The sequence below is a fragment of the Phocoena phocoena genome, chromosome 11, assembly GCF_963924675.1.
Source record: "Phocoena phocoena chromosome 11, mPhoPho1.1, whole genome shotgun sequence".
In the NCBI taxonomy this organism is placed as follows: Eukaryota; Metazoa; Chordata; class Mammalia; order Artiodactyla; family Phocoenidae; genus Phocoena; species Phocoena phocoena.
In genome coordinates, this window is record NC_089229.1 from 66,983,112 (window position 1) to 67,002,499 (window position 19,388).

At 41.3% G+C, this 19,388-nt stretch overlaps 1 protein-coding gene across 2 annotated transcripts in view; it reads right to left on the reverse strand.

The window, feature by feature from the left end:
- ANO6 (anoctamin 6) overlaps positions 1–19,388 on the reverse strand; it is a 213,042-nt gene that overhangs the window by 142,589 nt on the left and 51,065 nt on the right. The window lies entirely within an intron of this gene.

Consider the following 19,388-nt stretch of genomic DNA (forward strand, 5'->3'; position numbering starts at 1 on the left):
ACAGATCACATTTTCTCCTTAGTCACTGTACTCACCACTGCTGAGCACACTGGGTGAGTGGTCACACCCGCCAGTCAAAACCACAGTGGCATGCAACGTCCACTCCATCTATCCATCTAACTGAGGAACAGCAACATGGAGGAGAGAGGAAACATAGATGGGCTATTATCTACTCACACATGGCTTGGATGGGAAGGACACATTTCCCGGTGGGGTACAACCTAGATAGCCGTCCCTGCCAGAGGGTAGAAGGGAAAAAATAGACCTCTTTCTATATTATCTTCCCTGCCTTTCTGGCTCAAAATGAACACTTTGTGTAGTTATGAGAACATGAATCCAAGCATGCTTTGGAGCTGAACTGCTAACAGCTGAAAATAGCCCAGAGGGGGGAAAAAAATCAGAATTTTTAACCGTTTAACAGTTTCTTGTTCATGGAATATGGGTTGCAATTTTACTTGAGACTTTAAAGGTGTCAGTTACAGAGACTGACTGACAAATACAAGATGACACATTTTGCATTTCTTCAGATGGCTGCTGCAATTCTGTTTCCAAATTTGGTGTTCAGTTACACATGATTATTTATTTAGAAATAAAACCAACCTATGGATACAAAGAGACCTTAAAATTATCTATTTCACTTCCCTGGCCCTCTAGATGAGGAAATCATGATGAGAATACTCGGGATTAAGTGGTTTGCAGCAAATATGGAAATAGACCCCAAGTCTCCTAACTCCCGGTCCAGAGAACTTTCTACCACACTCCACCCCACCCTGACTGTAGATAAGTAAAGAATTGAATTTGGTGAAAATGGAGATTCAGAGCTTATGTAGAAATCTGTTTCATAAGTGTGATCAAATGCATCATAAACAACAATTATTTAAAGAAGTACTAAACACATGCATTTAGCTCTGCTCCCTCCTCAAATCCAAGAACATAAAGAGATAAAGACAAAGAGAATAAAATTAGAGATAGTAACACAATTTTGGAAGATGGAGAGCAAACAGACCAATGGCAAATGGCTGAACAGACTGGAGAAAGCTCAATCCCAAACTAGGACCACCTAGAAGCAACTCCATTTAAATTATAAACCCCCAAGAGGCTGAGGGTGGTGGCAACAGCTTCCTCTGGAAATGGTGGGGAAGGTGGGGCCGGTAAATGGCTGAAAGTCTGTTTAAGAAGTTTATGACCCCCCATGGGACTTCCCTGGCAGTCCAGTGGTTAAGACTTCACCTTCCAATGCAGGGGGTGCACGCTGAATCCCTGGTTGGGGAGCTAAGATGCCACATGCCTCGCGGCCAAAAAGCCAAAACATAAAACAGAAGCAATATTGTAACAAATTCCGTAAAGACTTTAAAAATGGTCCACATTAAAAAAAAACTTAAAAAAAAAAAAAAGTTTAAGAACCCACAGTACTCTCCCTCACTCCTTGAAGACAAGTGATTGCCTCCAAACCCCCAGGCCCCACCTAGGAGAAGACTGGAAATGTATTCCCTGAAAAGAGACAATAAAGGATCTTTGGACTGAAGGAGTCTAGGCATAGTTGGGGAAGGGGATTCCATACTGAAGAGATTACACAAAAAATTACCGCTGAATGGAGAGGCCCCCAGTCTTCTACTTAGCTTTCAGACTAGTCGTATTTTCTCTGCGGAATCAGAGAAAAAAAAAAAAAGGACCTAAAGATACTAACAACAGTATTTCCTAAACAAAACAAAAACAGCCCAGCCAGGTCCCCCTAGAGTGAAGCCCAGAATTGCCAAACCCCATCCACTATCAAAGCTAATCTAAAACAGGAGGGAACAGCAAGACTTTCCAGATATTAAGGTAAGCACCTAACAGAGAAACAGCAAAGCAACTTAGAGAAGAGAAAAATATCACAGGAAGAAATTTTAAAAAACAAAAATAAAAAATCTAGCATCTTCAGAGATCCGAGAAAAGCACATCCATGAAATAAGGACAGGATGTTATTAAAGAGAGAGAGAAATAGAGAATAAAAGAGCTCATAGAAATTAAAATGAAGGCAGATTAAAAATTCAATAGGTGGCTTGAAAGATACAATTCAGGAATGTCCAATAAAGTTGAATAGGATGACAGAGATGGAAAACAGGAAAGACCCAGAGATTGAAGGCCAATTCAGGACAGCAAATATCAAATAACAGAGTGTTCATGGTCAAAGAAAATGGAGGGGAAGACGTAATTTCCAGAATCAAAGGACATCTTTCCCCCAGAACTAAAGGACATTGTTTTCCCTTTAAAGAAAGGACAGGAGTGGGGATGTGGGAGAATGGGGTTTCCATAGTAAAAAGGCCAACTGAGTTTCCAGTATATAAAATGTGGATAGACCTACACAAAGGTACATCAATATGAAACTTCAAGAGAAAGGTTTCTCACATGAAGGATTTTAAGTCAGAATGGCAGGAACTTCTCAAGAGCAACTATGGATGGCAGAAGCTTCAAAATTCTGAGAACAGGTGATTTCTGCCTTGGAATTATAAACTTAGTTAAGCCATCAATTAAAAGCCAGTGGAGAACAAAGGCAATGTCAGACCTGCAAGTCTCAAAAAATTACCTCTCACACCCATTTTTCATAAGAAACTGGAGAATGTGCTCCACCAAAATGAAGAAGTAAACCAACAAAGAATAAGTCATAGTTCCAAAGACTGATGACTCCAAAACAGGGTAGGCAAAAGGAGACCTCAGAAGGGCAGCAAAGGGGAAGCCCTAGCTGTTTGGGGGCTGAGAAAGCAACCGAGACAAAGAGATCAGAAGGCTCTGGAGAAACTTCCCCCAAAATATGAATCTGGTAGATTCTCTATGTGGTTGAGTAATTTAGAGAGAAGATTTACAGTTGGGGTACAGTCTGAGGTTGACTATTCATAAGTACATCAAAAATTAAGAGATTAAAAAAAAAAACCAATATCTGCTGGGTAGTCGAGAGGAAAAGCAATCAAATGATATTACAGGGCTCTTCTGTAGATAGTATTACACAGTTATAATAAACACTGCATATTGATCTCACCAAAATTACAATACAATTACAGCTGAGAGCGGAGGGGGTGGAAGAGTTTGTGTGAGGAGGGGAGAGGCGCAGGGGTAGATGAAACGGAGCTAAATACTCACTTTTTCAGCAATAGATAACTCCTCAAACTAAAAAAAAAAAATAGATAAGTAACAACACAGTATCTTAATTAAAGACATAGAAGTGGGGGTGGCGCAGTGGTTGAGAATCTGCCTGCCGATGCAGGGGACACGGGTCTTCCCTGGTCTGGGAAGATCCCACATGCCGCGGAGCAACGAGCCCCGTGAGCCACAACTACTGAGCCTGCGCGTCTGGAGCCTGTGCTCCACAACAAGAGAGGCCGCTATAGTGAGAGGCCCGTGCACCACGATGAAGAGTGGCCCCCGCTTGCCACAACTAGAGAAAGTCCTCGCACAGAAACGAAGACCCAACACAGCCATAAATAAATAAATAATTTTTTTAAAAAAGGCAAAATTCCTTAAAAAAAAAAGATATAGAAGTAATTACTAAAATAACCAGCTAAAGTTGAAAACACATGCCTCTGGAGAACAGAAAATGAAAGGGGAGATGCTGTTTTTCATAACAAATCTCGAAGTAATAATTTTCTAATTAGATAAAATGTTATAATTATACACAACTTTGACAAAAATAAAAGCTTAATTTTTTCCCTTTTTAAAAAAATGGGGGCAGGAACTCATGTTAAACATCTCATGATATGACATGACACGTATCAACATTAAGAATCTCTGTTCCACACTCCATGACATAAATCACAGCAAGATCCTTTTTGACCCAACTCCTAGAGAAATGCAAATAAAAACAAAAATAAACAAATGGGACCTAATGAAACTTCAAAGCTTTTGCACAGCAAAGGAAAACATAAAAAGACAAAAAGAAAACCCTCAGAATGGGAATTTGCAAACGAAGCAACTGACAAAGGATTAAAAGGAAACCATAAACAAGAGGAAAAGACCACCCTCAGAATGGGAGAAAATATTTGCAAATGAAGCAACCGGCAAAGGATTAATCTCCAAAATTTACAAGCAGCTCAGGCAGCTCAATATCAAAAAACCAAACAACCCAATCCAAAAATGAGCAGAAGACCTAAATAAACATTACTCCAAAGAAGATATACAGATTGCCAACAAACACATGAGAGGATGCTCAACATCATTAATCATTAGAGAAATGCAAATCAAAACTACAATGAGATATCATCTCACACCAGTCAGAGTGGCCATCATCAAAAAATCTATAAACAATAAATGCTGCAGAGGGTGTGGAGAAAAGGGAACCCTCTTGCACTGTTGGTGGGAATGTAAATTGATACAGCCACTATGGAGAACAGTATGGAGGTTCCTTAAAAAACTACAAATAGAACTACCATACGACCCAGCAATCCCACTACTGGGCATATACCCTGAGAAAACCATATTTCAAAGAGTCATGTACCAAAATGTTCATTGCAGCTCTATTTACAATAGCCAGGACATGGAAGCAACCTAAGTGTCCATCAACAGATGAATGGATAAAGAAGATGTGGCACATACATACAATGGAATATTACTCAGACATAAAAAGAAACGAAATTGAGTTATTTGTAGTGAGGTGGATGGACCTAGAGTCTGTCATACAGAGTGAAATAAGTCAGAAAGAGAAAAACAAATACCATATGCTAACACATATATATGGAATCTAAGGGGGAAAAAAAAAGGTTCTGAAGAACCTAGGGGCAAGATGGGAATAAAGACACAGACCTACTAGAGAATGGACTTGAGGATACGGGGAGGGGGAAGGGTAAGCTGGGATGAAGTGACACTACCAAATGTAAAACAGATAGCTAGTGGGAAGCAGCCGCATAGCACAGGGAGATTAGCTCTGTGCTTTGTGAACACCTAGAGGGGTGGGATAGGGAGGGTGGGAGGCAGAGGACGCAAGAGATATGGGGACATATGTGTATGTATAGCTGATTCACTTCGTTATAAAGCAGAAACTAACACACCATTGTAAAGCAATTATATTCCAATAAGGATGTTAAAAAAATTTAATTTAATTTGAATTAAATTTAAAAAAAAAAAAGAATCCCTGTTCCATCACCTACTATGTGTCAGCGTCGTGCTAGACGCAGAAGACACAACAGCTAATAAAGCAGAAAAGTCTCTTTTCAGGGAACTTATATTCTATAACAACTAAACATAAATCCTTTTAAAATAATTGATTCTGCTTAGTGATAAGGAAATAAGGTGGTTATGATACAGAATAAGAGAAGGAAGTCTTTGGGGCAGTGTGGTCAGAGGAGGCTCCCTGGCGGGTGATATTTAAGTTGAGACCTGAAGGATGAGACAGACTTGGCTGTGCAGGACTAAAGAAAGAACATTGCCAGGGGGGAGGGGTGGCAGGGAGAGCAAGCCAAGGGTTCTGAACCCTTGGTGTGTTAAAGGACACGGTTAAAGGCGGTCAGTGTAACTGAAGAGTTGAAGAAGTTAGAGGCTGGGGAATAAAATGAGGCTGAAGTGGAGGCAGGGGGATATGACACATGCACTGCCAGATACACAGTATGTGGCATCACAGCATTTTAGAGCACTCTGCTGTGGCAAGAGCAGAAACAACAGACCAGTTACTAGACACTGCTGAGATCCCTCATTGAAAACCTACTAACAATGAGTCATGCTGTCATCAGCACCAGCCCCCACCTATTTCCTGAAGATGGCACTTGCTCCCTGGATTGGCAGTGAGCAGAGGTCCCAAGAAGGGCTTGTGCCCCAAACAGCTCCCACAGGGCTGCCTGAGACCCCACCTTGGGGCCCGTGTGGCTTCCTTTCAAGTGGCAGCTCATGGAGGGCAAGAGGCTTTTCATTTGGCAAACCCAGTGTTGGTACAAAGACCTGAGAGGTGATGCTTGTGAGGACTCAGAGTGTGGCAGAGCAGGTACAAGTCCTGCCTTCCCCTCACGCTGTGTGACCTTGGGCACATGTGCAACCTCTCTGAATCTCCATTTCCTCATCATATTGTGACGATGAAACAAGAGGACAAGTCTTCTCACGAGGCTTCTCAGACCACTGAATCCTCCCCCCACTTCCCCTCCCCCCAAATCTATATAATTTAGCTATGAAAAAAAAAAAAAGAGTTGGCCTAAGACAGTAGTAGTAGAGATAGAGAAGACAAATTCAAAATATATTTTAAAGATAGAACTAAAAGTACTGGGGCATGGGCTTCCCTGGTGGCACAGTGGTTGAGAGTCCGCCTGCCAATGCAGGGGACACAGGTTCGTGCCCTGGTCCGGGAAGATCCCACATGCCGTGGAGCGACTGGGCCCGTGAGCCATGGTCGCTGAGCCTGTGCGTCTGGAGCCTGTGCTCCGCAACAGGAGAGGCCACAACAGTGAGAGGCCCGCGTGCCGCAAAAAAAAAAAAAAAAAAAGTACTGGGGCAAAGGGGGACAATGAAGGAGAAACACAGGATGACACCCAAGTTTCTGACTTTGGAAACTGGCAAGATGGTGGTGCCATTTACTAAGATGGCCAAGATGGGATGTGGAAAGGCAGATTCAGGGAGATGGGATACAGAAGCGAAAGAAGACTTCCTCCTTGAGCATGAGACATCCAAAAAGACGTCAAGGAGGCAGTCAGATGTGGGGTCTGGAGGTCAGAAGAGGTCACTGTTGGCCATATACATACACTGGGGAGTCATCAGCTCATTGACAGCATGTAAAGCCCTGGGAACAGATGAGCATGTAGAGGGAGAAGAGGGCCTAAGCCACATCCTGAAGAACTCTCCACATTCAGAGGTCCCCAAAAGAAGGAGATGCCCGCAAAGGAATAAGGAATGGCCAGTAGGGACGGCGGAAGCCAAGTTACGAGGGAATTTCAAGAGCAGAATGGAAAACTGTGCTAAAGCTACTCAGAGACCTAGTAAGACAGGATAGGAATGCATCCATTGGAGGCAGCAACACATAGGACTTGAATGACCCTGAGAAATTGCACAAGAGTGATGGGAAAAGAAATCAGACTGTCAGAGTGAAGAGAAAATGAGTAATGAAAAGCTACAGTACATCTAGATGACTTAGAAATTCTACCTTAAAGGGGGGCAGAGAAATGGGGTGAGAAACAGACAGGGATATTAGGGTGTAGGAAGATATCTGGCTCTTTAATTTTTAATATAGGGGTACCAGAACATTAATTCTCTTATTCCTTCAGTCGTTCAGAAAATACGTATCAAACACCAGCACAACATCCTTAGGAAGCTTACAGTCTACCAGGGGACAGAGGCAATAAACAAATACTTATATACCAATTTCAGGTGGGGAGAAATGCATTGAAAACAAATAAAACACACGAAGGGGACAGAGTAACAGTGATATTTTAGATGAGGGCCAGCTCAGACGGGGTGGCGTTTGAGGGAGAACTAAATGAAGTGCAGGAACAGGAATCCTAGATAGGAAGGGGTTGGGAGGTGAGAAGAGATGGAGAGGAAGATATGGACAATATTCTTGGCGTGGGGGGCAGCATGTCAAGGCACAGACAGAGGTCGGTATGTCTGGGGCACCTCAAGAGATAGGCAGGGTAGGAAGAGATGGGGACAGAGAGTTAGCAAGGGCCTTAAGTCCAACAGGGCTGAGAGTTTGAACTGTATACTGTTTGTAGGGAGTCCACTGCAAGTCGTACAAAAGTCTAACACAGAAGGATCACTGTGACTGTTGTGTGAACTTGGAGCAAGAGGTACATAGCAGAGGCTCACTTGGGAAGTGGCTGCAGAAGTCCCAGAAGACTTGGTGGTGGCCTGGGCTTGGATTTAGGCGTGGGGGTGGGAGATCAGGAGCACTTGGATTTGGGATGGATGCTAATGGCTCGAATATGAGGTGGGAGAGAAAGACAGGGATCAAGGAGGACTCTGGCAACTGAGTGGCTGAGCAACTGGGTAGAGTCGTTGCTGAGATGAGAAGCAATGGAAGAAGTGCAGGGTTAGAAAAGAAATCAAGACTTGGGTTTTGGACCTGTTAAGTCTGAGATATCTATTAGACAACCAAGTAACGAGATAAAACAGGCAGCTAGCTGGAAAGCAAGGGAGAGACGGGGACTAGAGGTAAGCATATGAAATCATCAACATGTAGATTTAAGGTATTTAAGGCCCTGGAAATGAAGGCGAGCACCTATGGAGTACATTAAGATGGGGAAGAGGTCAGAGAACAAAGGCCTCGGTGCTGCAAAGTTTAGGGGCCAGGAATGGGGAGAGACGGATCCAGCAGAGGAGACAGAAAAAACAAGTGAGTTGTGAACAGAATCAAGATGCAGGAGCATCACAGAAGCCAAGGAAAGAAAGAATTTCAGGAAGGAGGGAGTGGTCGACCATGTCCTGGGCTGCTGAGATAAGCGCTGGCTCCAAAAGAAAGTGCAAGGGCTTCTGTGTCTCATGATGAATGAAAAATGCTCTGAGATAACATTCCTTCCCCATAAGTGTACTCAGACTACATAGTTATCTGGACTAGGAACCTTCAATTCGTCTAGAACACCAAGGATCTGTTTCCATGAATGCCTCATCACATGGCAAGCCCTCCTTCAGGATTCTCCCAGCCAGCAACCCAGGAGATCCCTGTGTCTGTGAAATGGCAACAGCTCAAAAATGGGGAAGCAGACAGTGCTCAGAGCAGAGCCAGGAGAATCAGATATGCTAGAGCAGGACAGAACTCTTCCACAGGTTTCTACATTTTTCTAACTCACAGCCTGTAAGAGGAAAATTAACAAAATTATTCCTCCCATCTCACATGCTAACTGACACTGTAGAATAACTGCATTTTCGGCAATTCTGATTTATTGTTTCTAACCCCTTTTTCCCCCCACTATGCTTTGTTCGTGTTGCAGTCCCTGACTTTTAAAATCAGATTTATTGAAGTGTAACTTATATACAGTAAAAATTGACCCTTTCTAAGCTGGATGCATTTTGACGAACATAAACAATCACGTAACCTCCGCCACAATAAACACATAGAGTATTTCCATCACCTCAGAAAGTTTCCTTTTGCCCTTCTGCAGTCAATCTCCTCTGCTCTTCAATGATCTGTCCTCAGCAAGCAAGGATCTAATTTCTGTAATTTACAGTTTTGCCTTTATAGAACGTCACATAATTGGAATCAAAAAGGATGCAGGCTTTTATGTCTGGATTTTTCACCTGGCACAATGCTTTGGAAACTTAGCCATGTTGTTGCCCCTATCAGAAATGTGTTCTTTTGTGCTGCTGAATACTATTCCACAGTGTGGACGTACCACAGTTTATCCACTCACCAGTTGATGGACATTTGTTTCCAGGTTTTAGCTATTATGAATAAAACTTTCTATGAACTTTTGTTAAAATGTCTTATGTGGACACAGGTTTTCATTTCTCTTGGGTCAGTACCCAGAAGTGGGATTGCTGGGCCATGTAGCACCTAGCTTTTACTAAGAATAGCTAAATACTTCCTGAGCACTAACTTTGCAACATGCAAAGTTCTAAGCTCTTACAGGCCTGATATTATACAGTTCAGTTCTTAAAACAGCAATCAAGTTATTACTGTTCTTGTTTTACTTACAAGGAAATTAAGGCACAAAGAGGTTAGGTCACTTGCCCACCATAACACAGCTAGTGTATAGCAGAGCCAGGATTCTCAAATTCAGGAATTGCAGGGCAAAGCACCAACTATCAACTATTTTGCTTCGCTGCCTCCCTCAAGTCAAAGGCATGATGTCTGAGAGAGATCACAAAATTCTGACACTATATGGCTTGTGGGCAAACATAGCCACTGCTGACTATTCCTTTCCTCCCTTTAAAATCATGACAATGAATACACTGGAACTCTGAGGGTCAGTGTAATAACAACATGTCATTTTAAAGTCAGAACTTTATAGGATAACGTTGGGAAATGCTTTTAACTGTGTCACAGAAGTCTGTAAATATTAACTTACTGGTGTTTAATAACAACTCTAGGGGGCTTCCCGGGTGGCGCAGTGGTTAAGAATCTGTCTGCCAATGCAGAGGACACGGGTTCGTGCCCTGGTCCGGGAAGATACCACATGCCGCGGAGCAACTGAGCCCCTGCTCCACAACTACTGAGCCTGCGCTCTAGAGCCCGCGAGCCACAACTACTGAAGCCCACATGTCACAACTACTGAAGCCCGCGTGCCTAGAGCCTGTGCGCCGCAACGAGAAGCCACCACAATGAGAAGCCTGCGCACCACAACGAAGAGTAGCCCCCACTCGCCACAACTAGAGAAAGCCTGCGCACAGCAATGAAGACCCAATGCAGCCAAAAATAAATTAATTAATTAATTAATTAAATCTATTAAAAAAAAAAAAAACTCTAGGGGAAGCTAAAGTCAGCCCTCCTCTTCCACCAGCATGGCAAATACTCAGAGTTAATAACAAGGCTCTTTTAGAGACGTCTCCACTCTCATGACATGAAAGGCCATGTCAGCGGAAAAATACAAGGACTCTGGAATCAGATAGATCTGTTTTCAAATTTCGGCTCTGCTTCCTAGTGGACAGGTGTGTACAGACCTCCTCACATGCAAAAATTGCTGTGAATAATTCCTAATTTGCGGCACAGCCATAAAGATTCAACAGCACAACATGGGTGAAAACACTGAACACGGTGTCTTACATATTTAATAAACCCTTCCTTTCCCTCCTTCGTCTCTTCCAGAATGTACTGTTGAGCCTCCGAAATTAGTGAGATAGAAGTTGGTTACTTAGCAAAAACCTTTATTGGTTTAACTTTTCATCCAAGTAGGAGCAAAGGAGAGACTGGAAAGTGGTTCTTTAAAATTTCTCATCTTAAAAAAAAGGTTATGCAAACTTTGCATTTTATTTCATGATATAATGAAATTATTTTAATATAAAAATGTTGTATATTTACCTCCAGCTAAGTAACTTAGCTTTCTCTGGAAAATTTTAAGGATATTTGTTTTGGGAAGATTTCCCCTGATAAATGGCGGCTTTATTTACACACTGCCACACTGCCACTTACCTGGGATATGAAGACTCCCAATTATAAAGCATGAACCCACGAAGTCTTACTAAGACTTCAAAAAGATTTCACGCACTTGGGTCATTATTGGCTACTGTCTGCAATCTCTTTACATCATTTTAACATCTATCCTACAATGCAGCCCCGTTTGCGGTCTTGGCTCCAAAAACTTATAACTCTGAATTCTCCAAATGAGAAAAACAGCTACTTTCTGTTACCCCTTTGTGCAGCCTCCTGGCTACCTGTAAGGTAAAGAGATACTGGTTGTAATCTGCTTTCTGAGACAAATCTCTGTAACGGCTACAATAGTAAACATAAATACTACAAATCTGGAAACATTTTTCAAATAACAAGAAGACATGGGACAAGCATGACCTTAAGTAAACTGAGATGACAGAGGAGTGATAGTTTTTTGTTGTTGTTGTTGTTTATTTTTCAGTTACATATATTTTTTTTCAGATTATTTTCCGTTATGGGTTATTATAAGATACTGAATATAGTTCCCTGTGTTACACAGGAAATCCTTCTTGCTGATCTATTTTATGTATAGTAGTGTGTATCTGTTAATCCCATACTCTTAATTTATCCCTCCCCACTCCCTTTCCCCGTTGGTAACCATAAGTTTGTTTTCTATGTCTGTGAGTCTTTTTCTATTTTGTATATAGATTCATTTGTATTAATTTTTAGGTTGACATATAAGTAATATATAATATTTGCTTTCTCTGCCTACTTACTTTGCTTAGTATGATATTCTCTAGGTCTATCCATGTTGCTGCAAATAGCAATATTTTATCCTTTTTTATGGTTGAGTAATATTCGTGTGTGTGTGTGTGTGTGTATGTATACACACCACATCTTCATAAGCCAATCATCTGTTGAGGGCACTTGGATTGTTTCCATGTCTTGGCTACTATAAATAGTGCTGCGATGAACACTGGGGTGCAAGTATCTTTTCAAATTAGAGTTTTCGACTTTTCTGGATATATGCACAGGAGTGGGATTTCTGGATATGGTAGCTCTATTTTTAGCTTTTTAAGGAAATTCCATACTGTTCTCCATAGTGGCTGTAACAATCTACATTCCCACTGACAGTGTAAGAGGGTTCTCTTTTCTGCACACTCTCTCCAGCATTTATCATTTGTAGACTTTTTGATGATGGCTGCTCTGACTGGTGTGAGGTGATACCTCATTGTGGTTTTGATTTGCACTTTTCTCGTAAATAGTGATGCTGAGCATCTTTTCATATGCCTGTTGGCCATCTGTGTATCTTCTTTGGAGAAATGTCTATGTAGGTCTTCTGCCCATTTTTTGATTGGGTTAGCGTTTGTTTTTGGGTTTTTTTGTATTTAGCTATATGAACTGTTTGTATATTTTAAATATTAACCCCTTGTTGGTCACGTCCTTTGCAAATATTTTCTCCCATTTCAGAGGTTGTCTTTTTGTTTTGTTGATGGTTTCCTTTGCTATGCAAAAGCTTTTTAAGTTTGATTAGGTCACATCTGTTGATTTTTGCTCTTCTTTTGTCTTGGGAGACTGATCTAAGAAAATATTGCTATGATTTATATCCAAGAATGTTTCACCTATGTTCTCTTCTAGGAGTTTTATGGTATCATGTCTCATATTTAGGTCTTTAAACCATTTTGAGTTTATTTTTGTAATATGGTGTGAGGGAGTGTTCTAATTTCACTGATTTGCATGTAGCTGTCCAGCTTTCCCAACACCACTTGCTGAAGACTGTCTTTTCTCCAACGTATATCCTTGCCACCTTTGGTGTAGATTAATTGACTGTGGGCATGTGGGTTTATTTATGGGCTCTCTATTCTGTTCCATTGATTTTCATGTGTGTTTCTGTGCCAATACCACACTGTTTTGATTACTGTAGCTTTGTAGTACTGTCTAAAGTCTGGGGCGGGGGGTGTTATGCCTCCAGCTTTGTTCGTTTTCTTCAGTATTGCTTTGGCAATTCTGTTTCATTTATGGTTCCATATAAATTTTAGAATTATTTGTTCTAGGTCTGTGAAAAATGTCATGGGATTTTAATAGGGATCACATTAAATCTGTAGATTGCTGTGGGTAGTATGGCCATTTTAACAATGTTACATATTCCAATCCAAGAGCATGGGATACCTTTCCATTTCTCTGAATCACCTTCAACTTCCTTTATCAATGTTTCACAGTCTTCAGCATATAGGTCTTTCACCTCCTTGGTTAAGTTTATTCACAGTTTTCTGTTGTTTTTGGTTTTTTCCCCAGTGTGATTTTAAATGGGATCATTTTTCCACTTTCTCTTTCTGATATTTTGTAAGTGTAAAGAAATGCAACAGATTTCTGTATATTAATCTTGTATCCTGCTACCTTGCTGAATTCATTTATCAGTTCAAATAGGTTTTGTGTGGCATCTTTAGGCTTCTCTATATAGAGTATCACGTCATCTGCAAACAATGATTTTACCTCTTCTCTTCCAATCTGGGTACCCTTTATTTCTTTCGCTTGTCTGATTGCTGTGGCTAGTACTTCCAATAACTATGTTAAATAGAAAGGGTGAGAGTGGGCATCCTTGTCTTGTTCCTGAATTTGGGAGAAAGGCTTTCAGCTTCCACTATTATGTATTATGTTGGCTGTGGGTTTGTCATAAATGACTTCTACTATGTTGAGATATGTTCCCTCTGTACCCACTTTGGTGAGAGTTTTTATCATGAAGGGATGGTGAATTTTATCAAATGCTTTTTTTGCATCTATTGAGATGATCATATGATTTTTGTCTTTTCTTTTGTTAATGAGGTATACCACATTGATTGATTCGTGTATGTTGAACCATCCTTGCTACCCTGGAATGAATCCAACTTGATCATGATGTATGATCCTTTTTACGCATTACTGCATTCAGTTTGGTAATATTTTGTTGGGGATTTTTACATCGATATTCATCAAAGATATTGGCCTGTAATTTTCTTTTTTTGTAATGCCTTTGTCTGGCTTTGGTATCAGGGTGATAGTGGTTTCACAGATGAATTTGGGAGTGTTCTCTCCTTTTTAATCTTTTGGAATAGTTTGAGAAGGACTAGGATAAGTTCTGTGTATGTTTGGTAGAATTCCTCAGTGAAGCCTTTTAGTCCTGTACTTTTGTTTGCAGGGAGTTTTTGGGTTGTTTTTTTTTTAATTACAGATTCTATTTCACTTCTAGTGATTGGTCTGTTCAAATTATGTGTTTCTCCTTGACTCAATTTTGACAGGCTATATATTTCTAGAAACGTGTCCCTTTCTTCTAGGTTGTCCAATTTGTTCATAGTATTTTCTTATTATTTTTTGTATTTCTGTGGCATTTGTTTTTATTTCTCCTCTTTCGTTTCTTTTTTTGTTTATTTGGGTCCTCTCTCTTTTCTTCTTGGTGATCCTGGCTAGAGGTTTGTTGGTTTTGTTTATTTTTCAAAAAACCAGCTCTTGGTTTTATTGGTTTTTCTATTGTTTTCTTGATCTGTTTTATTTATTTCCTCTCTGATCTTTATTATTTCCTTCCTTCTGCTAACTTTGGGTTTTGTTTGTTCTTCTTTTTCTAGTTCTTTTAGGTGGTAGGTTAGGCTGTGTGAGATTCTTCTTGTTTCTTAAGGAAGGCCTGTATTGCTAATGAATGTCACTCTTAGAACTGCTTTTGCTGCATCCTATAGATTTTGTAAGATTGTGTTTTCATTGCCATTTCTCTTGAAGTATTTTCTGATTCCCTCTTTAATTTCATTGTTGACCCACTGGTTTTTTTGTAGCATGTTATTTAGTCTCCATGTGATCATTTTTTTCGTGTTTTTTTATTATTTATTTATTTATTTGGCTGTGTTAGGTCTTCGTATCTGTGCAAGGGCTTTCTCCAGTTGCGGCGAGCGGGGGCCACTCTTCATCACGGTGCGCGGGCCTCTCACTGTCGCGGCCTCCCTTGTTGCGGAGCACAGGCTCCAGACGCGCAGGCTCAGTAGTTGTGGCTCACGGGCCCAGCTGCTCCACGGCATGTGGGATCCTCCCAGACCAGGGCTCAAACCCGTGTTCCCTGCATTGGCAGGCAGACTCTCAACCACTGCACCACCAGGGAAGCCCCTCGTGCTTTCATTTCTATGGTTGATTTCTAGTTTCATTCTGTTGTGGTCAGAAAAGATGCTTGAAATAATTTTTATCCTCTTAAATTTGTTGTGGCTTATTTTGTGCCCTAGTGTGTGGTCCATCCTAGACAATGTTTCATGTGCATTTGAAAAGAATGTGTATTCTGGGTTTTTGGGATGTAGTGCCCTGTAAATATCAAGTAAGTCCAATTGTTCCATGGTATCATTTAATGTCTCTGTTGCCATATTGATTTTGTCTTAGAGATCTGTCCATTGATGTCACAGGGGTATTAAAAGTCTCCAACTATAATTGTATTCCTGTCAATTTCTCCCTCTATGTCTGTTAGTATTTGTTTTATATATTTAGGTGCTCCCATATTGGGTGCATGTGTTAACGAGTGTAATATCCTCTTCTTGTATTGACCCCTTTATCATTATACAGTGTCCTTCTTTGTCTTTATGAACTTTGTTTTAAAGTCTACTTTGTCTGATATGAGTATTGCTACCCCTGCTTTCTTGTAGTTTCCATTTGCATGAAATATCTTTTTCCAATCCCTCAGTTCCAATCTATGTGTGTCTTTCAGCCTAAACTGAGTCTCTTGTAGGGCAGTATATTATTGGTTCCTTTTTGTTTTTTTTTCTTAAATCCAATCGGCCACTCTAGTTTTTTAGTTTGGAGCATTTAGTTCATTTAAAGTAATTCTTGATAAGTATGTATTTATTGCCATTTTAAACCTTGTTTCCAGTTGATTTTATAGTTCTTCTTATTAATTTCTTCTCCTTTTTGTTTTTCCTTTTGTGGTTTGATGGTTTTCTCTTGTATTATGCTTGAGTTCCTTTGTTTTTGGTTTTTGTGAATCTGTTGTAAAATTTTGATTTGTGGTTACCCTGGTTTCTAAGTATGTTGACCCATAACTATATCTACTGGCTTTAGACTAATAGTCATACAAGTTCAAACACATTCTAAAAGATCTACATCTTTTTACTCCCCTCCCCAACATTTTGTGATTTTGATGCCCTATTTTACATCTTCATGTTTAACCTTTTGCTATTAACTGTAGTTATAACTGCTTTCACAAAAATTATTTTATTGTTTTTTAATCTATGTACTGGCTTATTTAAGTAATCTTCAATCAGTTTATATATTTGCCTTTCTTATTGTGAGTCTCCCTTTCCTATAGATTCTTGACTGTTTTCTACTTAGAGAAGACCTTCCAATATTTCCTTTAGGTTAGGTTTAGTATTGCTGCATTCTTTTCATTTTTGCTTGTCTGAGAAATTCTTTATCTCTCCTTCTATTCTAAATGATAATCTTCCTAGGCAGGGTATCCCAGGTTGTAAGTTTTTCCCTTTCAGGATTCTGAATATATCATTCCACTCCCTTGTGGCCTACTAAGTTTCTGTAGAGAAATCATCCAATAGCCTTATAGGGGTTCCCTCGTGACTGACTCTTTCTTTTCTCTTAGTGCTTTTAGAATCTTTAACTTTTGCCATTTTAATTATGGTATGTCTTGGTGTCGGTCTGTTTGGGTTCATCTTGTTTGGGACCTTCTGTGCTTCCTATACCTGGATATCTGTTTCCTTCTTTAGGTTTGGGAAGTTTTCAGCCACCATTTCTTCAAATACATTTTTTTTTTTTTTTTTTTTGCGGTACACGGGCCTCTCACTGTTGTGGCCTCTCCCGTTAAGGAGCACAGGCTCTGGACGCGCAGGCCCAGCGGCCATGGCTCACGGGCCCAGCTGCTCCGCGGCATGTGGGATCTTCCCGGACCGGGGCACGAACCCGTGTCCCCTGCATCGGCAGGCGGACTCCCAACCACTGCGCCCGCAGGGAAGCCCTTCAAATACATTTTCAATCCCCTTCTCTCTTTCTTTTTCTTCTGGAACCTCTATTATGCATAAGTTGGCGTGCTTTATATTATCCTATAAATCTCATATGTTCCTTTTCTTTTTTTTCATTTTTCTTTCTGTCCACTGTTCTGTCAGGTGATTTCCATTATTCTATCTACCAGATCACTTATTCATTCTTCTGTGTTATTTAGTCTGCTATTCATTGCTTTTAGATCAGTTTTTATCTTGGCAATTGAATTGTCTAATTTTGATTGCTTCCTAATTCTAGTTTCTAGTTTCTTGTTACAGTGACCTGAATTTCTTTCTTAATTCCTTTAGCATTTTTATTACCTCCTTTTTGAACTCAGGGTCAAGTACACTGAGTTTGTTCTTTCAGGGGATTTCTCTTGTTCTTTTAATTGTGAGTAGTTCCTTTGCTTTTTCATATACTTACATTTCTTATATTTACATTACTTACATTTCTCTGTCTCTAGGAATTTAGGAGAAATAGTTATCTACTTTGTTCTTGAAGGGCTGTTTTTATGTGGGAGCATTCCTGTGCAGGCTGTGGGTCCAATATTTTTGGTGCTAGGGCTGTTTTTGGTATGAATGCCTGCCACATCTTTCCTCAGAGTGTGCTGGACATTATCCCCTTGATAGGGGGTTGACTGCTGTTCTGGTGTCCAGATCCTGCACTGGGTGTTGGGTGACGCCTCCTCTTTGCTCCATGGCTGTCACAGCCCTGTCAGTGGTGAGGTCTGCTCCCCACTTGTTGCAGTAGAAGTCCTGAGGGTCAGGTTCAATAAAGCTCCACTGTATTTAAGTATATGCTCTGCCCCCAAGGAGGTGAGCCTTGAAGCAAGTGAGACCCATTGTGGTCACGGCAAACCTATGTGCTACCCATGCAGGTGTCCAAGATTTTGCCCAGAAGCAGCCCAAGGCCACATTCCTTTCTCTGTTGTATTCATCCCAGACCTAGTACTAAGCTGGTGGCGGAGGCCGGAGCATCGTGGCTGCAGGAATTGAGGTGGTTGTGCTGTGGCCTGGGACCTGTGCTGCCTCTGTGGCAGGCCTCTTCCTGGACCTGTCCACCCCAGATCCACCTCCAAGCTGTGGTGTGAGGTGGGCTTAACTACAGCACTCCTGCTGAGAAAGGAACTGCTGCATAATCCTATCCAGGGGCTGTCCATTGAGGACATGGGATTCTGTGATGCCACCAATCACCACGTGTGCACGCCAACAAAGTCCACTGCTGCCCAGATCTGGCCCCACTGTTGGAGGGCTGATAATGAGCTCAGATGTCAGCCCCACCCCAACCCTGTACATGCTCACAAGGCCTGCACCACCGGAGCCGTGCCCTGCTGTTAGCAAGCTGACAGTGGGGTTCTGTTGGTGGACTCACGTTCCACCCTACATGCACTAACAATGGACCACACTTCAGGTCCTCCAGCCTGTCTCCAAGCAGCTAGACCAAGTCCTCTCCCAAGGTCCCTTTGCTGCAGTTTCAGCACTTTAGTACATACTAGCAGCCCTGCCCAGCGTGCATTTCAGGCTTGGAAGTGCAGCAAGGTGGTAGTAGTCAGTGTCAGGGCTGGTCTCTCTCTGCTCTGATTGCTAGCAAGCCAGCATGTACACATGCCTCGAGCAGAGTCCAGGCCCCTCCAGCTCCCTATCTGTCCCAGTGGGCCTCCCAGCAGACAGGGGAGTTTCATACAGCAAGGGCCTGCCTGTGTGGACACTCCCTCCTTTACAGATCCCCCCAGGGGTGCTGGTCCCATCCTGATGACTTTTCTTTTTTTCGTCCTACTCAGTTACATGGGATCTTTCTTTCAGCTTTGGTCATTTAAGAGATCTTCTGCCACTGTCTGGTTGGTTTTTTGTGAGAGTTGTTCTACGTGTAGATGTAATTTTTGATGTGCTTACATGGGGAGGTGAGTTCTACCTCCTCCTACTCCGCCATCTTGATCTCCTCAATAGTTTTTTACTCAGTTGAAAAGACGTTAACATATGAATCCTGAGAAGCCAAAGGATTTAATTCAGCTATGCTAGTGGATGTGGTTGCTCAGTTATATATGCATTATGATAAAGGAAATAATTTAGTCCTTAAAACATATTTTTATGAAAGAGCATTTTCATTTTGTCTCAAGATAATGCCACATGCCCCCTTTCACTGACACCACACACACTTGTAAGTATGTTATTCGCAAGTCCCTGGATATTATAAATACCCTGAGCAACACGTAAAGTCACAGAAATCTTGCTTTCATTATTTTGTCATCAAAATCCCCTTGACAAACATTTTTTTTTCCCCCCCTCAACTCTCTCTCCTGGAAGGCAAGGGTGGGAGTTCCTTGTGTATGAGATCTTGACCCACAGCACAGTGGGCGGTCGACAGGTAACAATAACATTTGCTCTCAGAAGCTACTTTCAAAAGGAGTGGATTATTTTTAGCAATCCATGTG